This window comes from Microtus oregoni, unplaced genomic scaffold (assembly GCF_018167655.1).
Source record: "Microtus oregoni isolate MIOR12 unplaced genomic scaffold, Mior012 000009F_ref0000495, whole genome shotgun sequence".
Classification (NCBI taxonomy): domain Eukaryota; kingdom Metazoa; phylum Chordata; class Mammalia; order Rodentia; family Cricetidae; genus Microtus; species Microtus oregoni.
This window is the reverse complement of record NW_024543068.1, coordinates 21988398-22016060: the sequence shown is the minus strand read 5'-3', so window position 1 is coordinate 22016060 and position 27663 is coordinate 21988398. Positions and strand designations below refer to the sequence as shown.

Sequence of the window (27663 nt, the reverse complement as noted above, 5' to 3'; positions counted from 1 at the left end):
GCCAATGCAAACTCTGGCTTTAAAGCATTTCAATGGATTTTATGGGACTGGATGTTTGTGTTCCCGCTTGGGATCGGAAGGAGAGTGCTCTCAGCGCTCCCCGCCTGCACCTGGGCAGATGGCAGAATCAGGCTTAGGCAGGCGGAAGAGCATGGTGGAAGAGACGTGTTTTCAGACTGCGCAGTGCTCTGCGTGTCAGATTTGGTTGTAACTTGGATAAAAAGAGTTTCTGTGCTGCATGCTCAGTCTCAAAATTAAACTACTGAGTGCAGCTCCAATGAGGACTTGCTGTGTGCCTGGAACTGTGCACAGCTCAGGGGCACCAAATGGATCTGAGGCAGGAGCTGCTGCTCCTTGCTGAACTGTGCTGGTTGGCAGGAACTACCGTAATTACCATAATAACAGCACAGTTAAGGTTTAGACTGGGCAGGACACAGGTGGTACCTATTACCTGTACATGGTGCAACTTAAGTTTTTAAGAAGTGCTTAACATTTTAAGAAATGCTCCTGGATAGTAAAAATATTACAGATTCACAATAAAACAGATTCAGACATAACAGACCTCAGTGGATCACAGAGTTGGATGAATGTACATAGGCTTGAGAGAGAGAAGAATAAGAATATAGAGAATAAAGTAAATGTCTTTAAAAAAAGGGTAAAGTCTTTAAAGAGACAGAGTACAGATAGTTAAGAGATTAAAAGAAATAAAGAAAAATAAGCCACGTAAAAATGGAAAATTCACAGAGAGTCTGGATTATGTACATTGTGTTTTCTTTAAAATTTTTGACTGTGAAGGAGCTAAGTACAGAGAGACATTTCATTCTATGGGCTGCCAAGTGTAACCAGAACGGATATCATGAGGGTATGACTTCAGAATTTGGGTCTAAGGATATGATGCTTTGGAAAGGGTCTTCTTTTGTTTTCACAGAGGACCAGACCCTATGGATTGCATCTATCCCGATATGGTATGATAGACCACGACCTCCCGAAAAGTTCCTGTGAACACCCTCAAAAAATTACTTCACTCAACTGGCAACTGAGATAAACCTGGCACACAGGTTACACCCTAAATGATCTGATTAACAGCGCCCCCATTCAGCAGGAAGCAGTTTGGAGAGAAAAAACTGCGCCCATGTTCCCAAAATATTGTTTGTAAATGTTCTTTTACATTTAAAGGGGGAAATGATATAGGTATGAGTAATTTGCATTGGTGTGGATTTTACAGTCAATTTTGTTATATGTATATGTATTTCTGATCTTGATTAAGGTATTGTGATTGTGTAGTTCATTTAAAAATATAATGTATAATTAAGAAATATAGGTTAATGGATAATCATCAGTAATAGTCAAGCTTGTAGTCATGTTAGTTAGATTTTCTAGATATATAGAGATACATTTCAGTTAGATAGACATTCTTCATATCTTTCAAAGACTGCAGAATATGGCATTTAATGTTTTAATAACTTAGGACTTTTCATGACAATGAGACATATCTGCTCCTGGTGGCACCAATCTACTTCGAGAGGAAGATGGGCATCGAAGAGGATCCTTATGGAGTTGGATAGCCATTTGGGCAAGAAACTGCTCTTGCCTGGACTGCTGTATAAAATGGACACAGAGAACCCGCAGAGAGAGGACTGCTGAACTTGCCTAAAGGTGAGACGGACTTTTGGGGTTCATGACTCATGAAAGAGTCTGCGAGACATTCTGCAGGACACAGCAGATAGTGACTGAACTGTCTTTGAAATTTCCTGCTTCATGGAAATGTCTGCTGGATACTATGGGCCTGAAGGCTGAAGATGGATGCCCCAACCATACAAAAGAACTTTGGGTGACTGTCCAGGCGGCAAGATGTCTCTGTCATTTCTAGAGTTTTCTTATTTCTTGTTTACTTAGGTAGTATTATATCCTTCTGGAGTCTTTGATGGAGTTGAAGAATGAATAGATAGTTATAGTTTTCCTTAGTTATGATAAAAGATAAAATAGATATAAATATTGTAACTGTAATTCTTGCTTGATAACTGTTTTGCTATATGTAATTTTACTATGTTAAAGTTAAAGCCTTTCTTTTTTGTTTAAACAGAAAAAGGGGAAATGATGTGGGAGTGATTTCTTATTAATAAAGAAACTGCCTAGACCCATTTGATAGGCCAACCCTTAGGTAGGCGGAGTAAACAGAATGGAATGCTGGGAGAAAGAAGCTGAGTCAGGGAGTCGCCATGATTCTCCCACTCCAGACAGACGCAGGTTAAGATCATTCCTGGTAAGCCAGCTCGTGGGCTACACAGATTAATAGAAATGGGTTAGATCAATATGTAAAAGCTAGCCAATATGAAACTGAAACTAATGGGTCAGGCAGTGTTTAAAAGAATACAGTTTCCGTGTAATTATTTCGGGTAAAGCTAGCCGGGTGGCGGGACACAGCCTCGCCGCTCTGTATTTCAACAAAAATATCTAAAACACGCATGGATTCATTCAGCTGATCGTTGTAACAATAATAGGGAAGTAATTCAGCCAATATTCTTTCTTCCTTTCTTCCTTCCTTTCCTTGTTGTTTAAACATAAGAAGAATAATCAAAAGACTTTCCTGTGAACAATAATTAGCAATAATAAAAATATTACATGAAAATGAAAGGAGGATGAAAGAAGAGAAATTTAGATGGCGTGCCCTGTTGCGTGGCTTTTCACTTATACCTTGCCATCTTGCAACACAGAATTCTGGGACAGATCATTAAAAAAAAAACACACACACACACACCTGGGATTATTTTTCTTCCTATTATCAGTTCTCCCCTGCAAAGCAATCTGCAGCCCTCCCATTAACAGATAGGATTTCTTTCAGAGCCATCGAATCTGGGCCAGTCTTCTGGCATATTGTATCCAGCAGAAAGTGATGTCAGTGCCATTGTATCAGTTCCAAACGTTGACCACAAATCCCTTGCACAATTCTGCTCATGGCCGTAGAAGCCAACCCAGCTACTGTGTGAGAAAGATCAGCTAAGCTTTGGAAGGATGAGAGGCCATAGAAGCGTGACCAAAGTAGCCTTTGCATCCCTGAGTTCCACCACCTCAGCTGCAGTCAGTTCAGTAGCCAGCTAGTGAGATACAGGTGAACTTGCCCGACATAAGCCCAGACAGCCCAGTTCAGAACTACTTATTTAAACCACAGACTAATCACTTACAAGTTAAAAAAAAATACTTAAATTGCAGAGAAAATACCTATATGATACAATAGATTTAAACCAAAATCACCAAATAGGTAAGACACATGGGCCTGCAAATTGAGACATATTTAATATATAATTATTAGGTATCAATTGTCAATTACATCAGAAGAAATTATGCTATCACCGTAATTTGCAAGGATTCATAATAATCAGTTCTCCAAAACAGGGAACTCGAAGTTATGACTACACAAAACTTAAAAGTATTTCGGAAATCTAATCTTGCTTAAAATCTCATCAATACTTTAAACGGTACCCATGCAAACAGTTTTTTCAATAAACTAGCATCAGGGGTCGTCTGCTAATTTATATGCAACGACTTTCCCAATTCACAACACCCATGCCCATGGACAGGCACACATGAAACACACTATATCTGCTGCAGCCTCAATAACCTTGAATTGAAAAACTCTTCTGTTCGATTACATGCTCTTTTCTGTTAAGTTCAGTGACACAGTTATACAAAATGCAACCGTTCCATTCCAGCCAGGAAACAGATATTTTCCCTCGTTCTCTCAACCCTCTGAAATCTCTATTTCTCTTATTATGCAGCAGCATGATTTTAATAACGGCAACACTAGAAAATCCTTAGCACTTCTTGCTCCTCTTATACGCTATCAAAATCTGAATCCTCACCAACTACCAGCTTTCTTTATACCTGAATAAGAATTATTCGGGAAGCCATACATTAGAGAAGGTTATTTTTAGTACAAATTCACTAGTCACCTTCAATGCATTTCTCAACTACCAAGCAACTATGTTATATAATGTGTAACTTCATTTACTACCTGTATTTTAAACTGTCTCTACTCTAGCACTATTCCTCATTCTATTTTCCCATAGACATGTAAACACTTTATATAGCTCGTAGTAAAAATAATATTATTCCACTTTCACTGTCTTAAAAATGTGGTCTAATTAAGAAATCACCAAGGAGTATCCTTATCATCTTTTTTAACATCCCTTTCTCCTAACCTACCTTTAAATTTTACTAGTTCTGACCCCTAAGGATCTCCCAAACATCTACTCTTCTCCATCTCGACAGTCACCACGATATGAGCTGCTCTCCTACACCTAGAAGGGTCTCTAAAGCTTCAAGGAATTTATTTGAGTACATGTATCCTGTTGTGAACATTATAAAAACAGTTTCATTGTCAGAATCACTGCCAGCTTACCATCACAGATTGGACTTACTCCAAACTTTGCATCCTTTATCTAGCCTATGCTTACCCCTCCAGCCTCAACCTCCACTGCTGTTCTGTTCCCTAACCACTTTACTACTGATCCACTGAATAGACCGGGCTTCCTCACATGAGGACTGGGCATTTGTCATTTGTCATAGACGGAATGTTCCACAAGTCTTTCATGTCCCTGTCCTTAGCTTACATGGCTCCATTGATACTTTAGAGCTCAGCCCAGTCATCATCTTCTCAGAGAACCATTCCGTCCCTATTTAGAGCAGGTCATTTCACTACATAACCTCAAAAGGGCCTACACATTTCCATCCTGATATTTGCCTTTGTGGTTGTGCGTGCCCATATTATTTTCATTCTTGAATCCACAAGTTAGCCGGTAGTATTTTGGCACACAGCAGGCACTCAAATATTTATTGGAAAATTAGTACACCAAGAAAGGAATAAAATAATAAGTATATAAGTCTCTCATAATAATTTCTGACTCATCCAGCATTGATATTGTAATAAATAATTAATAGATATTCAATTTTCACAAGTAAACTACATCGGGCAACTGGAGAGAAACCACAAAACAATAATAAGCTTTGTTTCATAAGTATTGGGCTCTTATTCCAAATAGATTTTATACATGAATAACTCCATAGTCCATTTCCATTCCTTTTCATAGAGTGCAACTGAAAGACTGAGAGAAAATTGCAAACTACATTTGTTATCTGAACCTCTAACCCAGATAACAAATTCTATTGCCTACTTTCTATTCCGAACTTACTTCTCTGACTCATGCTACCAAGAGCTCCCTAGGGAAATAATCCTAATTACTCCAAGCATTAGCCGCATCCTTCAGTAGGGGATCTGAATTTAAATGACTTGTAAATGACACTTGCTTTAGACAGTTTGTATTCTTACTGAATCACAATGACTTGCATAGATAGATAGATAGATAGATAGATAGATAGATAGATAGATGATACATATATACATAAATACATACATACAACAGGTAAAGAAAGGGATTGTTCCATTTTGCAACAATAATTTACCAACATTTTTCATGCTTCTCATTAAGAAGAGACTTTAATATCCACTAGGTCAACAACAAATGCAAAGCCTGGTCAAAATATGCAGGCTACAGTGAGGTATATTAACTAAAACCTTTGCTTTCTCCAAACATTATATGTATATTATATGTTTTCTCCAACAAAGTTGGAGGATGCTTGAAATCCTTCTTCAATAGATTTTCAGGCTTTATGATCAAATCTAAACTCTGTACCACAGCCCGCCTTTGCCCACCTTCCCCAAGTCTCACTCTGCATCTGTCTCTTGCTCTCTCTACTCTGTTCATAAAGGACTCCTTCCCTTCCCTCAAAAATGCTGTATTCTCTTTCCCCTGAGGGAACTTCAAGTATTCTGTTTAAAACTGTTTCTCTGACCTTCCAACTGCTTCTTTTGCCTCATGAATTCCTACTCATCTTCCAGGTCTGAACTAAAGAGACTTTAGAGACTTGTAGCTATTCCCATCATCAAGGAAGTTGGGATTCTTGCTACATAGCACCGATAATTGGTCCAAGAAATGCTGGCAGAAAAAAAGTAACAGGCAATGAAATTTGAAACAGAAAAAGACCAAAGCTATTGCAATTAGCTATGTAAGCAAATAAAAAGTAGAGAAGTTAAGTATAGGTGCCTACTGGTTTTTATCAACTTGACACAAACTGGAATTACTAGGGAGTAATTGCCTCCATCAGGCTGGCCTGTAAGCAAGACCATAAGGCATTTTCTTGATTGATGTAAGATGGCCCAGACTACAGTGGGGGAGGGGACGTTCCTGTTGGTCCTGGGATTCTAAAGAAAGCAAGCTGAGCAAGTGATGGACAGCACATGAGTAAATGGTTTTCTACAATGGTCCCTGCCTTGGCTCCTACTTGAGTTCCTGCCCTGACTCCCCTTGATGACGGACTAGGACAAGAAAGTGTAATGCAAACAAATCCTTTCATCCCAAGTTTCTTTGGGTCAGTGCTTTACCACAGCAAAGAAGAAGAAAGCTAGGACAGCGTATAACCTAGAGTTTTCCAGGGAAACAGAGCTAACAGGAGACCTACAGCTAGAATTACATTTACACAATGGAGTACTACACAGAAGAAAAAAAATAACAACATCTTGAGTTTTTCAGGAAAAATGGGTGGAGCTTGAAAACATTGTTTTGAGTGAGGTAACCCAGACACAGAAAGACAATTATCAAATGTACTCACTCATAGGTGGTTTTTAAACATAAAGCAAAGAAAACCAGCCTACAAACCACAATCCCAGAGAATTTGGACAACAATGAGGACACTAAGAGAGACTTATACAGATCTAATCTACATGGGAAATAGAAAAAGCCAAGATCTCCTGAGTAAATTGGAAGCATGGGGACCTTGGGGGAGGGCTGAAGGGAGGAGGGGAGAGGCAGGGAGGGGAGCAGAGAAAAATGTAGAGCTCAATAAAAAATGGAGACAGTCTAAAAAGAGGAAGAATTGCAGATGTGTAAGGTAGTACATACATCAAGAGACATGTCTACAGCTCTACAGAGACCTCTACTTATATCTATCTGTCAAGAAAGACATTTGGAAAATTAGTACACATGATTACAGGTGCTTTACAGTTCCTCATGTTATCATCTGTAAACTAAAGGCCCAGCCAGAAGAGTCAATAGCATAATTCCAACCAAATGTGAAGACTAAGAATAAGAACTGTCTTATTAGTCCTAGTCTCTGAGCAAGACAAAATGAGATGAAATACCTGATCATGTGATCAAGACAAAAAAGAGAAAAAAGAAGAAGAGGAAGAGGAGAAGAGGTATTCCTCCACCTTTGTTCCATTTGGATTCTTAGCATACTAAAAGAGACTCACCCACACAGGGGAATGTCATTTCCTCTACCAAATGCACTAATACAAAAGAGAGAGGGGGGGTGGGGGAGGGGAGGGAGGGAGGGAGGGAGGGAGAGAGAGAGAGAGAGAGAGAGAGAGAGAGAGAGAGAAGCAGGAAGCAGGCTGGGGGACTTAACCTCCAAGTTTTGTGCTCCAGTCAGGTTGGGATGTAGGATTGATCATCGGACTTAAAAAAAGTGGGGGGGGGGTAGAGAGGAGAGTAAAACTTGAGGGCAACACTGAGCCAGCCAGATTAATAACACAACAGTCAGGTGAAGATCTGCAAATCCCGAAACAGCTAGAGCTTCGGAATGAGAAGCTTTGTTTCTTGAAGCACTTCTCTCAAATTGACCCCTTTCTAATGATTTTGACAGTATATGTTCATGCATTTGTATTGGTTATAATTTAAAATATGTCAATGTTAAGATAAGACAATAATGTGTTCAGACAGTAATTCCATGTTTATTCCCATCCATTCTGATCACATTTTATCCCTATCTCCCATCCCACCACTCCCTTCCTTGACCACTGACCAACTTCAGTGTTAGACCCACTCACCAAATATTAGAATTTGCCTGTGCATTGGGCCAAAGGCTCTTCAGTCATATTGATATAGGATCCTATTTTACTTTCTAAGCTATGATTGTTCCTTTTTCTATGCTCTAAAACAATGTCATCTTTCCATGTAAACTGCCTATCACTTGAGGTCTCTTTTCTCCAACAGCTACATGTAATGACAAAATGCTTTCCTATCTAGTTCAACTTCTAATCATTCAAGTCATTATCTATGTGAGTTATTGTCCTGAATTATTGTAATTTGGAGCTAATATCCCAATATCTATTCATATATGCACTACACATACACACACATATAGAAGATATATACATGTGTGTATGTATAGTGTTTTAATTTTCCTTGCTTGTTCACTGTGTTTTTCTCTCAACAGACTATAAGCTTTAACCAAGATGGCCATAACTTGATTAATCTTTAGGCCAGTCTCATCTCAATTCCAAGGCCCTGATTTCCTTTTCATCAGTGCATTTCCTACACAAAATTTTTAGTGAAAATTTTGTTCTCAAGTCCTCTAAGCTGTAATTTTCCTAACCCTTCCCAGATTTACAAACTAGGAATCACTTGATCAAGGACTTTGGGGAATATTTCCCAAGACACACAGAACCTTCCCTATTTCACCAACTCTAGGCCCAACTTTAGTAAGCATCATTTAGCAAATATAGGTGGCCAATCCCATTGATCAACCTCCCCAGGATTTATCTCAGAGAAATGAGTCCATTCTCTTACCTCCAATGCAACATTCTCTCTCCAATAGTCCTGAATATAGAATTCTTTGTGGTTATTAACAATGTCTGATACAATTTCTCTTAAATAGTTCCATGAAGACAGGAGGCTTTGCAGGCTCACACACTGCTATATCCCTATCACTTAGAAAAAGGAACTCAAGCATAGTTGAGAGTAAATGGGTGAATGAAATGAAGGAAAAACCTTCCTTTTTGTACCTAAAGGACGATTTTTATATGAAAAAATAAATCTTTGGGCAATACTTCTGTGTTTCTAAATGTACAGCCTTATCTCTGAAGTCAGTTTAAATAGCTAGCATTCACTCTATATACCAGAAACGTGATAAAGATAGTGATCAGTGTTAGAGATATAAATTTACCGATGCTGACATGGAAATTGTATAAGCCATAAAAATAATCACTTTTTGCTAATATAGACAACATTGTCATTAACTAGATATATTGATATTATCTTTAATTTTTAGATTTTAGAACTGAACACAAAGTACAATGATGCTAAGATTCAAAAAGATACATTTGATGTAATGTTTAGTTAAGAATTTCTAATTATAAGAAAGCAATGCTGCCAGGTTCCTGATAGCTACACCTCCTCGTTAAAAGTGTCTAGGACAATGGAATGGGGAGGAACTCACAAGCCCCACCCCTAATGAGGAGCTATTAACAGTAAATGATTTCTGAGGAAAGGAGAATTGAATCCTTAAAGACTCCTAGTAGATTGACCACACTACCTTGGATGACCACACAGTTGTGATTATATAAATAATACAATTAGATTCCTTGAATTGCTAAAATAAAAATTAATTTTAAAAAGAGGTGGTAGGGAGGCGAGGGGTTGATCTCAGAGGAGTTAGGGGGAGGAGTAAGTGGCAAATATGATTAAATAAAGTATATGCAATTCTCAAAGAATTAATAAAAATACTATTTTAAGCAGCTAGAACAATTATGACAGCTATAAAATCTCAAACAAAAGCATTTGAGGAAGGCCATTCAAACTTAATAAAATTCCTTGTGCAATGAGAAGAGTATCTGAAGAGAGCTAATTTTTTAATTGGCACATTGATCTAAACACAAGCACAGTGAAAATACTGTCATGGGCCAGGCATGAGGGTACATAACTGTATTCCCAGTACTCAGAAGCTCAAGAAAGGAGGATCATTAAATCCAGGTCAAGGTGTGATGCACAATGAATTTGAACTAGCCTGGAATATGTAGTCAGTTCAAAGCTAGCCTGAGTTACATAGAAAGATGCTAGAAGGAAGGAAAAGGTATCAGGAGAGAGAAAGAGAATGAGAGAGAAGAAATATGGAGGTGAGCGAGAAGAGGAAGAGAGTAAAAGGGAGGAGAAGTCAGGCGTGTAGACCAAGCTTGCCTCAAACTCACAGATCTATCTGCTGCCTCTGCCTCCACCTCTATCTCTGCCTCCCAGGAGAACTAAGTTTAAAGTTATGGACCACCACACCCAGCTTCAAACGTTTTAGACCATACCAATGACAGAGATGAAAGTAGCCCTGTGAATAGATGAGCGTTATGTACAAGAAATGACATCATGCAATTAAGGGAAGCAATTCAAACAAGGCAGGTAGTTCCTCACACGATCCACAGAAACAGAATTTCTCAAGCATGGGGATGTGCACAGCACAGAAAGATGAGAACAAGTTCTACCCAAGCATCCACATGGCTAAGGTACAATTTTTCACACACAGCAAGCACATAGCAATGTATTTCAGCCTTCCTTCGCCTTTATTTTAGAATCATGCCCCAAAGCTCAAAGACAGGAAACATTCTTCATGAATGACGATCAGAACAGACAAAAGTGTCTTCTTATGTAAGCAGAAAAATCAAATAAAGGAGCCTCATTACTTGCTATTTCCTATTCTCTTGGAGCTAAATCCCTCGGCAGACAGACCGCTTTGTCTCAGTGGAAAACTCATGCAAAATAATGCAGGCCTGAAACATTGTTCAATTTCAAATATAAGAAGAATGTCTATCATTAAATCTGTTTATTACCCAGCCAGTACACACAAGGAATAGAATCTAAAGTCTCAGACCATAGTCACTACATTTCAGTTTGGAACCTGAGGCTGAATTTAACCTCCAAGCCTTTTCTACCCTTTGAGCTTCACTCTGACCCCTCTTTCATCACAAAGATTGATGGTTTAAAAGTCATTTTTCTCTCAAACTAAAATTTGGGAGTTTTTGCATTCAGAGACGGTATTATGATCATCTTTTACTCAATACCTGCAATGCTCAGTGAGAAGTCCCATCTAAGCACCAAGGGAGCCAATCACTAAACACGCATGAAGGGAATGGCAGATCTGGCCAATCAAACTGAAACATTCCTTGCATATGAGGAATAAGATTATGCATGGGATGGGCCTCATCAGAGATGTGAATACAAGAAACCCCACCTTATCTGTGAGAGATTTCCTCCTGACCCTTTACTCCCATTATTAGCAAGAAAAGCATAATCTACGGAAACATAACTGCAGTGCCTCAACAGAATAGCACTTACATAGAAACTGAATAGGAGTTAGGAAGGAATTAAAAATAGAAGATGTTCAGTTAGGAAGGCTCTCAACCTTGGGCAAGCATAGGTTTGCCTTTAATTCCTTCAGAAACCAGCAGAATGTCTAACCCTTCGATATTTAAAGATCTTTGTATGATTTCTTATTCTTCACAGAAATGGAAGATCAAAGTAGGTAAACCACAAATTCATTATTACTCATCAAAATATACATATAAAATAAAATCATCACTAGAATACCCATGTTTGCCAAAAGTCGCATAAATGAAGCAATGGGGATGACAACAGGGTGAAACCAGCAAGCAGTACCTAGAAAATGTCTCAAATCTGGGAAATTAAATAACATGCTTGTAAATATCAACTATGTCAGAGGAGAATTTGAAGGAGAAATTAAGCCTATTTTGAACTATAAGAAAATGGAAAGACAACCTAACACCATTTGTGGGGTGTAATGAAGACAGTGTTTAGAGGAAAATGGGTAACCTAAAGCAAATTAAAGATTCTAAAGTCAGTTTCTCTAAATTGTCACCTCACCTAGAAAAATTAATCACAAATAGGAAATAATTTTTTAAATGAGAATGGAAAACAATGTACTTGAAAATAAGAATTCAATAAAATTAATAAAACTGAACAGTTGGTTTTTCAAAAGATCAATAGAATAAATCTCTAATCCAGTGAACAAAAACTATGAGTGGGAGGAGAAGAAAAGAAAGAAAAGGGAGAGGAGGTAGAGAGGAGAAGGGAGGGAGAGGACACATGTTAGATAACAACATCACAAAACTAAAAATCTTATAAATAGTTTAAATATACCTAAAGAATGCTATGAATAACTCTATAACAATAAATTTGATAACTTTAATGAAATGAGAAAATTTTCTGAAAGAAAATTGTAAAACTCATATAAGAAGAAACAGGAACTCAAAATAAGAATATATCTATTAATTAAAATTAGTGAATAATAATCTTTAAAATGAGAATGCGTCATTCCTAAATGAGTTCAGCAGTGAATTTTCTCAGACATTCAAGTAAGGAACAGCTCCAATTCTTTACAACTTCCAAATGATATAAGCAGAGAGAATACTCCTGGCATATCATGAGACCGCCATCACCTTAACAACAAAGCTTAAGACATTATAAGAAAACTATAGATGAATGTCTCTCATGAATATAAATGCAGAACCCTAAGCAATATTAGGAAATTGAAACTAGCAATGTAGAATAAAACATTATACATGGGGCTAAGTAGAATTTTGCCAAGATTACAAAGCTGATTCAACATTTGAAAGCCAAACAACATATTAAAGAGGGAAAATTGCACAGTCACATTAATGAATCTAGAAAATGCGTTTGACAAAATAAAACACAAAATCAGCAAACTAAGATTATATACATCAGCAAGGTCTACAGAAAGAGTTCCAGGACAGCTAGGGCTACACAGAGAAACCCTGTCTTAGGGGTGGAAGAAAAAGAAAAGAATATATACATGTCTTCAGTTTAAAAATGAGAAGCCTTAAAAGAAATACCATACCTAGTAGTGAATGACTATATTTGTATACATATATATGTATATGTATACATATGTCTCCTCTCTCGCTGCTTTTATATAACATCATAATAGAAATCCCTACTAATTTAATAAGACAAAAAAGGGGGGAAATGACATATTAATTGAAAAGTAAGGGAAATAAAATTAATACTAGTCAATTATACTTCTGTAAATGAACAATGCACACATGAAAACTGACATTTAAACCACAATGTTACTACTCACAAAAATGAAATATGCAAATGAAAATATTGAAATGTGCATGAGATATTAATGATAAAATATACAAAATTCAAACAAACTATACAAAAGAAGGGCTGGGGGATATCCCAGTAGTTAAAGTGCTTGGCATCAAAGCATGAGGTCTGGCATTCAGGTCTCCAACCCTCACATAAGCAGTAGGCAGGTATGGAAGCTGACCTATAATCCCAGCACGTAGGAGGGACTCTGTTTGGAACACGATGATGAGTTAGACTAGTAAAATCAAGGGGATCTGAGTTCAACCAAGAATCTTCCTCAAAATATAAGGTGGGAAAAAAAAAGATACCAAGTGACAATCTCGACTGCCACAAACATGCTCATGCATAAGAACATACAATTGCATGTATATCTGTACTTACATGTATGCCCACACACTTGTGAACACTCATAGACACGAATGCCACAATCACAAAAAGGATCCCAAAAATAAAGATAGTTTCCATGTTTATGAATAGTAACACTCAATTTTACTTGCATACTAATTCTTCCTAGTATGAGCTTCTAATAAGACACCATTCCAATCAATATAGCATCAATTTTTTAGTGGATATCAACAAAATAATTCTGAAATCTATATGAAGATGTAAAATGGAATAGTCAATGTATTATTGGAGAGAAGGTACTTTCTGGTTGCAGGGCTTACTATGAAGCTACAGCAATCAAGAGAGCATGGGATGGGAACAGACAAAAAGATGAATGCAGCAGGACATATAACACAGAAATTGACTCACATGCAATTGCTCAACTGACTTTTGACAAAGGAACAAAGTAGAACACCGCAACTTTTTTTTCAACAATTGATGGTAGAACAACACATATCCATATGCAAAGAAAAAGAGATATCTTAACATAGTTTTGCTTTGCATTTCCCTGGTGACTAAGAATGTCGAACTGTATTTCTCAGCCATTTGAGATTTCTCTGTTGTGAATTCTCTGTTCCGATATGCACCCTATGTTTTAATTGAACTATTTGGTTTGTTGATGTCTAGTTTCTTGAGTTCCTTATATATTTTGGATGCTAGCCCTCTGTCAGATGTGGGATTGGTGAAAATATTTCCCCATTCTTCAAGCTGCTGTTTTGTCTTACCAACAGCATCCTTAGCCTTTCAGAAGCTTTTCAGTTTCATTAGGTCCCATTTATTGATTGTTAATCTTAAGGTCTGTACTCTTGGTGTTCTGTTTCATCTTACACCTGTCAGAATGACTAAGATCAAAAACACAAATGAAGGCTTATGCTGTTGAGGATGTGGAGCCAACTTGTAGGAGTGCAAACTTGTACAGACACTATAGAAATCAATATGGCAGTTCCTCAGAAAATTGGGAGTCGACTTAACTCAAGACCCAGTTATACCACTCTTAGGCATATACCCAAAGGATTCTTGCTCAACTATGTTCATAGTGACTTCATTCATAATAGCCAGAAACTAGAAACAACCTAGAAGTCCCTCAATTGAAGAATGGATAAAGAAAATGCAGTATTTATTCAATGATGTATTGCTCAGCTATTAAAAATAATGACCTCATGAAATTTTCAGGCAAATGGATGGAAGTAGAAAAAAATCATCCTGAGTAAGGTAACCCAGACGCAGAAAGACAAACATGGTATGTACTCACTTATAAGCAGAGAGTCGCTGTTAAGTAAGGGATAGTCATGTTACAATTCACAGATCTAGAAAGGCTAAGTAACAAGGAGGGCTCAAGGGGGAGACACATGGATCTCCAGGAGAAGGAGAGATGGAATAGGTTTTAAGAGTAGACTGGAGGCAAGTGGGATGATAACAAGAGTGATAAGGTCAAGGGGTGAGACAACTGGAATTGGGGGACATTTTGGGGGTCAATACAGAAACCTAGTGCAGTGGAGACACCCTGGAATCTTCAAGAGTGATCCTAGTGAAGACAACTGATAAATGGGGGATGCAGAACTTGAACCAGCCATCTTCTGTAACCAGGCAAGGCTACCAGCAGTGGGACTGGGACCCAAACCCAGCCACAAAACCTTCAACCTACAATCTCTCCTGTCTGCAAGATGTACTGAGGTAATGGTGGCACCAAACGACTAGGAGTGGCCAACCAGTACTGGCATAACTTGATGTCCATGCTGCAAGAGGGAGCCCAAGCCTGACACTGCCTGGATAGCCAGGAACCAGGGGCTGGACAGCCCAAAGACCTAGGATAGAACCAAACATTACTTGGGAAAATTCAATGAAATTATTGCTAATGATATTCTGTCATATTCATAGATCCATTCCTAGCCCATTTGTCATCAGAGAGACATCATCCAGTCACTGATGGGAGCAGAGGCAGAGCCCCACAGCCTAACACTAGGGGAAGACAGGGGAATGCTGCAGAAGACAGAGCAGGGGGAGAGGGTTTGCAGGAGTCAGATGGCTTGAAGACACCAAGAGAACACAGTCCATAGAATCAACTAAGCAGGGATCATAGGGGATCACAGAGACAAGCAACAATCATGGAGCCTGTATGAGTCTGAACTAGGTCCTATGCATATACATTATATTTGTGTAGCTTAGAATTCTTGTGAGACTCCTAACAGTGGGAGAGTGGTGGGAAGTGTCTTTGACTCTTTTGCTTGCTCTTGGGACCCTTTTCCTTCTAGTAGGTTGCCTCATCCAGCCTTGATATGAGGGTTTATGATTAGTCTTATTGTAGCTTGTTCTGTGGTACTCAGTTGATATCCCTGTGAGGCCTGGATATTTTTTTTTTTTGGTTTTTTTTTTTTCGAGATAGGGATATTTTTTTTAAAGGGAAATGAATGAGAAGTGGATCTGGGGGAGAGGAGAGATAGGGAAAAGAAGTGGAAAGAGTGGAGGGAGGACTAAAATTAGGATGTAGTGTATGAGAGAAGAATTAAAGGGGAAAAAAGATAGTACTTTGTCACTTCCAATGCCCTTCACAAAAATAAGTCAAAATAGATTATATACTTGAATTAAAAAAACTGAAAGTGTAATGTTTGTGGGTGATAAAAGATGTCTCAGCCCATTTTCTGTTGTTAACACAACACAATACACTGATCATTTTATAAACAAAGTTTATTTGGGCTTGTGCTTCTGGTCCAAGGTTTAAGGAACATAGCTTATGAAGTCTTTCTTGCTAGAAATTCTATGACAGCTCAAGACACCACCAGGCAAGAGCCAGGAAGCATAAGAGAGACCCACCCAATGGATGCTGATCACAGACCTACTTTTCAGAAAATCCAGTGATCTGTTGGTCCCATAAATGGACTGGTCCACTAACAAGGCAGAGCCCTAATCACCTCTAAAATACTTTGCCTGGTTCCACCTATTACAATCTCATAAAGTGGATTAAATTTCATAATGAGTTAAAGGGAAGACAGTACAGTGTCAAACCTCAGTGAAAGAAAAAATTAAGGTCGCTTTAGTTATAGTAATAACTCTTTGGGGGACATGTGTATGTGTGGGGTGGGTATGCACCTATGTGTTCTATATATGGAAACCAGAGGACAACCTTGGGTGTCATTCTTCAAGTGCTACCCGCCTTAGGTGTGTGTGTGTGTGTGTGTGTGTGTGTGTGTGTGTGTGTGTGTGTCTTTGTACGTGTGCTAGTTTGTTGACAGGGTCTCTCACAGGCCTTTAATTTGCCAAGTAGACTAGACTGGCTAGATAGTGAGCCCCAGAGATCTGTCTCTCTTTCTGCCTCCCAAGTTCTAAGGTTACAAACACAAACCAACATGCTTGGCTTTTTCATATAGATTATTGAACTCAAATTCAGGTCCTTATGTTTGCAAAAAAAATGTATGTTGCTGAATGAGCCATCTTTCTGCCAATGACAAGTTTTGGACATAATAACAAAGGCACAATTTATTAAAAAATGATCATTTAAAAATTATTTTTTTTTATTTTTTTCATTTAAACTTTAAAAACATGTAAAATTCTGCTTTGTGAAAGATGCTGTCAAGAGATTGAAAAGATATATCTCTGGCTAGGAGAAATACATTCAAGAGATGGAGCTGATAAAGAACCATTACTAGCTAGATATGGAAGTTCATGTTTGTATTTAAGTACTTAAATCACAGTACTTAAGAGTTGGAGACAAGAGGATGAGGAATTCAAAACCAGCCTCCTCTACATAGTGAACTCAAGGACTGTCTTTAAAAGGAAATGTTTTTAAAAGCTAGCTAATAAATAAATAAAGGACATTTTTGATAACTTACTGAAGAAAATATTCAGATCACACATAAGCATTTGAAAAGATCTTCAGCATCTTTATGTTATTAGGTAACTGCAAAGTAAAATAGTCTTCCATCATAGCTCCATTCAAATGGCCAAAAAAATCCAAAATACTAAATCTAACAAATGTTGACAAAGATGTGGGACAGCAGATTCTCTCTTATCCCCTGCTGATGAGAATATAAAACAGTACAGTCATTTTGACACAAAGTTTGATAATTTCTAACAAAATGAAGAGATACCATATGATACAGAAGTCTTCCTCCTCTGCACTGGCTGACTTGAATGTGCTGAAAGTTTATATTCACATATAAATCTGCACACAAACATATGCAGCAGACTTTCTCATCACTGAAAATCCTAAGAAGCACTGAAGATGCCCCTCAGTAGGTGAATCAGTTTGCATACATCTAGACAATGATACATTACTGAGCACTAAGAATGAGTTATCTATAGACACTCGCAATCCCATAGAGAAACTTGGAATACCTGTTACTATGAGGAGGGAGATAACACGGAAAGCCTGCAAACTATTTTCCCCAATTATATGGCACAATTATATGCCACAGTGTTCAGTGGCCACACACTATGGAGACATCTAAAGGATTGATGATTGTGAGGAGTTTATGGGTAAGGATGAATGAAGATACAGAGCAAGGATGCTTTTTGGCCGTGAAACTAAATATCTGTACTGCAGCAGTGCATTTGTGTCCCCATACACCATCAAAACTGGCGTCACATCCTAAACAAAGGATGCACCCTCAAGGAAATGCAAGCTTTGGGTGGCAATGTAGTGTACCCTTGCAAGTTGATCAACTATATAAACGCATATGCTGGCATGGGACTCTGACTATGGCTGACTGAATCTGCCTGTGTAAGGGCAAGGGATGTATGGGAAACCTTAGTGCGTCCCCTCAATTGTGTTATGGATTTAAACTGCTCTTTTTAAAAGTTTATTTTACAAACATCCTTAAAAGCTTAGCTATGAAACTTACTAAGACTGAATGCTGATATGGTGTCACCCATTGGGAAATAGCAGAAAGGACTGAGCAATGCTCACTGATTTGTCCCCTACATGTTAAAACACATTCCTCAAAGCATCATTGTTGAGAAAGGATACCTAATGGGAGGCATTTAGTTCCTGAGTGCTACATCTCATGAGTACTAATGTCACATATATAAGTCAGTATCTCTAACCTTCTGCCATGTGAAACACTGCAATAGGACCTTTACCACCACCTACGCGCGCGCGCACACACACACACACACACACACACACACACACACACATATCCCATCATGCTGTGTTTCCAACCTCTGGAAACAAAAAAATGAATTTCTGTTACTTATAATTTACCAATTTGTTTGAAACAGACTGAACTAGATCACCAATTAAATAAAATTAAGTCACTCTACCAATCTATGAAATCTCAATCAAAGTTCCAAAACCATTTTTTAAAGAAACAGAAAGAAAAAAACTATCTTAAAATTTATGTATAGGCACAAAATATCCCAATATCCAAAGCATTCCTAAGGAAAAAGAACAATGCTATAAGTACCACCATTCTGATTTTGAATGAAACTACAGAGCCATAGTAAAAGAATCATAATGGTCCTTAGATTAAATTGGGGGTGTAAATCAATAGAATTCAGCAAAGGACCCAGATAAAAACCCTCATAGCTACAACAACATGATTTTTGAGATTATAATATAACTATTTTTCCCCTTCACTTTTCTGTCACCAAACTCTCTCGTTCATCCTTCACCACTCTTCTCAAAATTCATGGCCTTGTTATTCACTAATTGATATTGCATGCATATGTGTACATGCATATATACATGTGTGCATATCCATATATATGTATAGTAGTATATGTTATAGGAATATATATAACATATACTACTATACATATATAGTAATAATGTAATAGTATAATCTATTGTGACCTTACAATGCTTCTTGAATGTATATTTTCAGGGATGACCATTTGGCACTCAGCCAACTAGTATACTCTACCCTGGGGAAGACCACCAGTCCTGATCCCAGTTTTCTTCAGTTGCCTGTTGCTCTTTGTGTAGATTAAGGAACCATGGGCTTTTCTCATCCAGTTTGACATGTTCATTGCTATCATTCTTGTTTGTCTCACATTTGGGGAGTCATATTGGTGAGACATCACTATGTAGCTTCTTTCTGATGTTACTAGGAAACACAATCTCACCGTAAACTCCCTGATATTCTGATTCTTTTTCATTTCAGGAGAGGGAACCGTAAGATTTTTGGCAAATATGTGAAAAATATACCCTGGGGAAAAGAGCCTCTTTAACAACTGATGTTAAGAAAAATGTATATCCATATGTTGGAAACTGGAGTTAGATTCCTCCCTATCTAACACTCAACTCCAGACAGAGCAAAGACCTTAATGCATGAGTTGAAACTTAAAAACTGTTTTTAAAAATTAGTCAAAACACTTCAGGATTCAGGTGTACACACGTATTTTCTTAATAAAGCTCCAGTCTCTCCATAAATAATATCAACAAATGACAAATGGAGTCTCAAATTTAAAAGCTTCTACCCAGAAAAATCAATGTTTTTTATAGCCTGAAGAGACCTAGTGCTTAATGGGGACTAGCACTATATATATATATATATATATATATATATATATATATATATATATATATATATATAAAGATAAATAAGAAAAATCAAATCACATAATCAATAAATCAGCTAATGAAATATATAGGTCTCTAAAGATAGAGTACAAATAACCAATAAACATTTGAAAAAGTACTCAGCCTCATTAGCCATCAGAGAAGTAACAGGTTTAAAGAGCACTGGATTCGCATCGTCCCACTCAGAAAAAAAGTAACAAATGTGAGGATGTGGACAAAAGGAAACACTTTCTTAGCACTGGCGAAACGGAAACTCATCCAGCCACTGTGGAAATCAACATGAGGTTTCCTAGAAAACCAAAAACAGATCTCCTGTGTGACTGAGTTATACCCAAAAGACTCCAACTCAAGAGATCAAAGAGAAGCTTGTATGTAGGTATTCATTCCATCATCACTATTTACTGTATTTAAGCTATAGAATCATGTCAGATGACCAGCAACAGAGCAATGGATAAAGAAAATGGGATATATGAAATTTGTTTCAACTCTAAAGAACAAAGTTATGTCCTTTAGAAAAAAATGAAGGCATTGGTAATACCCATATTAAGTTGAGACAGCTCATAAAGACAAATATTGTATGCTTTCTCTTAGCTGTAGTTCCTAGATCATACACACATGCAAATCGTGCATGATCATATGACATGAAAGTGGAAACAAACTGTCTAGGGAAATAAAGATGTCTAATGGGGGAACGAAAGAGGCACAGGGACAATCTCCAGCACACAATATTAGCTTGTATAAACAACAGCCTTCTCCAGCATAGTGCCATGTAGCGTGACTGTCAGGATTTAACGGTAGAACTAATACCAAAGAAACTGAATGCAATCCCTTTCTGATCCTCTCAAACATTACTTTCAAATATCTATTTTAATTTAAAAATAATGGCATGTCAATTGTATAAATGATGCTGTCTACTAGTGCAATTCCCGGTGGAAGATCTGAAGCAGCAAAGGGACGGAGAGGTTCTAGTCTGACAAAAGCCATTAGCAGCTACAAGCACGATTACCCTTTTCTGGATTCAGAATTCTTATTATGATAGCTAGAGGTAAAATTACAATGTTAAATGTATGCGGTAACATGAAATCTGCATGTGGCAGTCTGACAAGCATAATTGTGAACAAAGAATAATTCAGACACTGTTTTCAAAAGGAATTTTCTAAAAATTAAAACTCTTATCGGCTTCCACTTAGCCACCATAGATTCATCCAACTTCCTTTCAGCTTCAGTGCGTGAGTGATCTTTTTCCTAAGTTTTCTTCATTCTGATCCATTTTTCAGTCTTACTTTGTGGGTCACATCACCCACCATCATCTCATCACTGTGGCCCCCTTGCTACTGGCCAGTGTGTGGTCTGCAGACCCAATCTTTCTTTACTTTACACTAGCTCTCCTGGGGTACCCAGACCAAGTACTCTAGACCCCTGATGCTGGTTAAAATGAATGCTGCAGAGGAGGGAGATTCTATTCTTAGACTTCATGAGAGAATATCTCTTATCCTCCATTTATGATGTTTAGAAAGCTCATTTTCCTTATTTTTAGACCAGAAGCTTTCTGTAATGGGTTCTGTCTTTTCTGTCTCATAGTTTTCTTTGAAAATCACATATCCAGCTCACAAATTCCTAATAAATCTAATTTATCTTCAGAGAGCGCATCAAGGGTCTTGAAAACCAAGTGTTACTAAGCTGCCTAAAGGTATTCTGCACACGTACAGGAATAAAGGATTAAACTAGAATTTTCCAACTCATACTCTCTCTTATTCCCCAGTCCCCACTTGCTGGTACGGTTCCTCTTGCCTAAGCTCCATCCCGTCTTTGTCATTGCAGAATTCACTGCGACCTTGGCAAACACTTCCCTGTTCGTGGCATCAGTGCACATCCACGTGCTGAAGAAACACAGCGGCGACATATTCTTCACCACCTCAGTATTTAGACTGAAGTTGTACAGAGGAAACCCCAACAGATGAAATAACAATTGTCTCTCAGTCTTTAGAATTTTTCAAGTGGAACTCATGAGCGTCTTTTCACGCTAATTCCTTGGAACTAGCTTGTGAGAATGGAAGGTAAACTTAGGATGAAAGCATGCCCTACACTAGGCAGAAGATTCCAGATCATCCAAAGACTAATAATAAAGTTAAAATAATTTTAACTGCATTAATGTGCATGCATGCACACAGTGAAGATGAAATGTGAAAGTGGTAATTGGAAGTTTTGAGAGGGATGCCAGAAAACCTTCCTGAAAGAGAAAGCCAGATTCTACATAATGAATTGTTAACAAAGAGCCAAATCTTCAAGAGCTGAACCAGGGAGAGGCCAGAGATGCGTTAAATGCAGTGCAGGCAAGGAAAGAGATGGACATGTAGACCATATTGACAACCAGGTAAAAGAATAACATTATTAGAGGAGAAAACTAAGAATCAAAATATAGTATATTAATTTTAAAGAAAGTGAATAGGGGCTGGAAAGATGGCTCAGTAGTTAAGAGCACATGTTGCTCTTGCAGAGAGGACCCAGGTTCAATTCTCAGCAGCCACATGGTGGCTCCCGACCATATGCAATTCCAGTCCCACAGCATCTGATGTCCTCTTCCGACCTCTGCAGGAATAAAGCACAGACAGAGTAGTGTATGTACATGTGTACATGCAAGAAAAACGCTCATGCACACAAAATAATAGAATGACTATGTCTTTAAATTATTAAAGAAAAAGAACAAAAGTCCTTGTGTTATTTTGGAGAGGGGCAAAGATTCTCACAAGCTTTTAGGATTTAAGGCAAATGCTGATGTAAGAATGCAACAGTCAAAGATTATCAGAGTATATCAGTCATGATATATTCAAGGCGTTAGAAAGGGCCCAATGAATTGAGGGAAACCTCAGTCCACACAGAAGAGTATAAAGTACAAAGGAAGCAGCACAAAAAAAAAGCATGTAAAATGGAAACTACAATGCTCTAAATAAGTCAGAATCTATTTAATCACAGTAAATACGAATACAGTAAATATGAATAAATTAAGTGGCACAGTGTGAAGACTCTCAGAATCTATCTAGTCTTTCTAAAATATACATTGAATGTAATAATCTACAATTACAGAACATTGCGTATAGTAATGTATGTGCCAAGTGCACATGAGTGAGGCAAATGCAAATTTGGCTGCATTAGTGTCGAGCAAAACAGCATTCTTACAGCCAACGAGAATTAGAAAATTCTGATAAAGAAATCTCCCAGGACAGGGAACCCTGATTGCTTTTTGGGCTGAGGGGGGAGGGGGGACTTAATTGGGGGAGGGGGAGGGAAATGGGAGGCGGTGGCTGGGAAGAGACAGAAATCTTTAATAAATAAATAAATTTAAAAAAACATACAATTTTGAGAGCATCAGTCTTATACTTAGCTTCAAGAATTTTCTAAAGAACTTTGAAAAAGTATAAAATTGGACATACCCTCTCAGTAATCAATCACTTCTAGGGGCAAATTTAAATTGGTTGTAATGCATTATTCACTTATATGTGGCTGAAATTCTTGTTCTAATAATTTTTATAGTTTTGTACCTATGTTCTAATTTGGCATGGGTCTATAACTTTTCTTTGTTGTGATAATTTTCTCTGGTTTGCACTTTAAAATAAACACAGTCTCAAAAAAAAAAAAAAGAAATCTCCCAGAGCCGGGCGATGGTGGCGCACGCTTTAATCCCAGCACTCGGGAGGCAGAGGCAGGCGGATCTCTGGGAGTTCGAGACCAGCCTGGTCTACAGAGCTAGTTCCAGGACAGGCTCCAAAGCCACAGAGAAACCCTGTCTCGAAAAACCAAAAAAAAAAAAAAAAGAAATCTCCCAGAATGCAGTAATGAGATGATGGTTTGAAAAACAACTAAGAATAAACAAGGAAATTCCAGGACTGTTCAACATATTTAGACAAAAAGTGTTTCAGAAGGGAGAAAATGGAGAAAAAGAGAAAGGAAGGAGATACTCTTTTAAAAAAATATATATGAAACAAGCTTTTTGAGACTGAAGAAGGCTGTTCTGTCAATATCTATGAAAATGTATGAAAAGGGTCCCATGCTAAGGCATGTCATCAGTTTCTAAACCTTTGGGACACAGGAGATATATTAAACCTCTACAAAGAGAAACATGGGAAGTAGCAAAAGACAAGATCTCCTGAGTAAATTGGGGGCATGGAGACTTTGGGGGAGGGTTGAGAGGGGAGGGAAGAGGCAGGGAGGGGAGCAGAGAAAAATGTAGAGCTCAATAAATATCAATAAAAAAATTTTAAAAAGAGAGAAAACAGATCACATATAAAGGATCAGAAACCGCAATGGCTTTGAGTTTCTTAAATAGAACCACTAAAAGGTAGAACTTCAGTGGCATCATATCTTCCAAAAGCCTAAAGGGAAATTACCTCAAGCCAAGGATACTGTGGCTAACTCTAAGAGAGACATACATGGGAAGTAGAAAAAGACAAGATCTCCTGAGTAAATTGAGAGCATGGGGGCCTTGGGAGAGTGTTGGAGGGGAGGGGAGAGGTAGGAAGGGGAACAGAGAAAAATGTAGAGCTCAATAAAAATCAATAAAAAAAATACTGTAGCTAGCCAATAACTCTTGATCAAACAGGAAAATGAAGACTTATTTGTTTAAATCCATGATGGTGAATGAATTTCTCTTGCACTGGTACAGTAAGGGGACATTTAAACAAGAAGTGATAGGATAACTTGATGCTTGCACTTCTGGGAGGACAAAGAAATGAGCAACCCTTGGGAAAAACAGAGAAGAAACAGTAACCACAGAAGGCTGCTGGGTGCGTCAGCTACAAAGAGTCTCCAGTTATAAGCACTCAATACTTACTGAACCGAAACAATGAACTGAAACCTATATGAGAATAAGCTGATGGCCGTGGACCAGCTATGAAAGGGGGGACTAAAAGCTCAGATTCCCCAATGAGAAGCCAAAGATGAAGTCTGAAGTTGAAACCCCAGAGGAAAGGCAGATAACTGTGTTCCTCACTGGCGTGGAAATAAAAGGGCAAGAAGTAAATAAATCTCCTAAACAATTTAAGTCATGTCCTCTAGAGTTTGTTCTTTTTCAATAAGGCACTGCTGGCTCTTCTTCAGAGAGGCGATTTCTCTTTATACTCCCTTGAGTATAAAGTGTGACAGTGACTTGCTCCACACTGCTTTGTCCCTCCAGGTTCTAGGAGGAGCAGGTGACTAAGACAAATATCTGAGGGATAGAAAAGGTAGAGGGTAGGAAGTAGGGGTGCAACTTCAAAGCACAGCACAGGTCTGGCACCAATGAAAGAGCGAATGAAGATTTGGCAAAGGAGAGTTCAGAAGGCAACGTAGAAAGAGAGTGCACCAGGACAAAAGCCATCCAAATACATCTATGCATGCCATAACAACTGGCGGAAGGAAAGGGCCATGGACTTGAAGGAGAGCAAGGATGGGCATATGGAAGGGTTTGCAGGGAGGGAAGGAGAAATCCTGGCTAAAATACGGTCTCAAAAGTAAATAATCAACAACAACCAAATAAGAGTCGTCCCATGATTGCTTTTAATGATGGGCTTCCCTTCATATGGCACCACTGGTTAAAAGAAGTTTTGGAAAAATGTGGCTTCGGGGTGACACTGCAGCAGCCCCCCAAAACAGCCACCTTCAGACAACTGTGTTTAGTGGTGCATTGTCTGCTTCTAGCAGCTGACTGCACAGACTTAAAAGGGAAGCGGCCCGAGCTCTGGCTCTTGCCACTTTCTTCAGTAGCCAGCTTCAAGAGACTCTGAATTCTGAGCTTGAAAAGGTGGGAGCATCCGGCTTGGCCAGACAGAGCTCGGCCCAGGATGCTGCTGCCCTACTCTAGCATGAAGGGAGGTATGAGCAGCACACCTCCTCGGCCACCGTATTCACCAGCCCCGTGTTTGTGATACAGCTCTGATTTTTCAGGGTTATAACTGAAAACGGGATCTCAGAGTAGGCTACACTGCTATGTCTTTAGGATGAATGAGGTCAAGTGTCCTTTAAAACAGTTCTGTATCAGCATATTATGACACAACCAAGCTTGTACTCATAGATCCATTTTACTATTATGGAATGGCTTTACTTATGTTCTTTTCTATGAATTGAGTCACAGTTTTGTCTTCTTTATCGACCAGCAAAAACGTATACACTGAAGGTGTACATATTGCTCTGACTTATACAGACATTATGGGATAACTAAATACATCTAATTAATACATGTCTTGCCTTTCTCCATTATCAATTTTGTGTTGAGAACAGTTACTCCCTGCTATGGTCTGGATGTTGGCCATCCCCCAGAGACCCATATTTAGGGGATTCATTCCCAAGGTAATACTGCGGGCCTTTAGGAGATAGGTATTAAGGGAAAGCCCTTGAGCCACTGGAAGTGTGCCTTAAAATGGATTGTAAGATGTGCCTATACCACTGGGCAGTGGTGGCGCACGCCCTTAATCCCAGCACTCGGAAGACAGAGACAGGCGGATCTCTGTGAGTTCGAGGCCAGCCTGGTCTACAAGAGCTAGTTCCAGGACAGGCTCCAAAGCCACAGAGAAACCCTGTCTCGAAAAAAAAAAAAAAAAAAAAAAAAAAGATGTGCCTATACCATATATGTGTATGTATGTATGTATGTATGTATTATGCATGTTTGTGTGTGTATATGTATGTATGTATGGTGTAAGGCGTGGCCACATGTGCCACCACATGCTCCCACCAACTCTTATCAAAGACACAAAGAAATGGGGCTGCTGAATCTTGTTCTTGGACTTCGAAAACTATGAACAGAATAAACGTTTGCCTCTATGACTAATCTGACTGGGTATCTTGCTAGAGCAATGCATATTTGATTAGTAGACCCCCCCCCATTCTCTCATATCAACCCAATCAGTCAGCACTTTTAAAGAATCTAGCATATTTTTAACGGTGCCATCATATAACACAATAGACCTCTTAAACTCAACCTTTCTGATTGGCTGAAATTTTGAAGTCTTAGTTCACCATCTTCCCAAACACCCCAGGCCTCTGTACCGTCATTCACTCTCTACTTCTGTGAGATCAACTTCATTCAACTCCACAAATGACCGATGATTTTATTGGAATGTTTATGCTTGTGTTCTAAATAGCTTGAGTTGTAATATGCTCGTGTAATAATCCATGTGGAAAATGGAATGCTACTTATTGCCTTTTATCGTGTAATTGGCATTTTCAAAGTTAATGCCTTTTAATTCTCTCCAGAAGATAATTTCAAAAGAAATAAATGTACTTTTAACAGCTTGATGATGCAGAATCTAAAATTAGAGAAATGATACCATTCATTAATTTTTCCATAAAGTAATAGTTATGTGTACAGTATCAAAATAAGAATTCAACATTCAATTTGGGGAAAATAAGTTGTGAGCTATATTTGACTCTAAATGCTGCTAGTTTGTCTTCGTGTTCCTCCTCCTCCTCCTGTTCCTCTTCCTCGTCCTCCTCCTGATCTTCCTCGTCCTCCTGCTCCTCCTCCTCCTGCTCCTCCTCCTCCTGCTCCTCCTCCTGCTCTTCCTGCTCTCCCTGCTCCTCCTCGTCCTGCTCCTCCTCCTGCTCCTCCTCTGCTCCTCCTGCTCCTCCTCCTCCTGCTGCTCCTCCTCCTGCTCCTCCTCCTCCTGTTCCTGCTCTATTTCCCTCTTCCTCCTGTCTTTCTCCTATCACAACTTTCAACCATAATCATTTTTCTAGTAATTCACTTTTTCAGCCAGAAATCATGGGGTAAACATGGCTAAAAGTTAATTTAAGAAAGTCAGCTATAATTTATGGCACATGCTTACTAATATCAGGATG

General features: G+C 38.4%; 1 protein-coding gene across 1 annotated transcript in view; it reads right to left on the bottom strand.

Annotated features, from left to right (window-relative positions):
• The window catches only part of Kcnh5 (potassium voltage-gated channel subfamily H member 5), a 301133-nt gene that overhangs the window by 215460 nt on the left and 58010 nt on the right, over positions 1-27663 (bottom strand). The gene's annotated exons all lie outside the window — the stretch shown is intronic.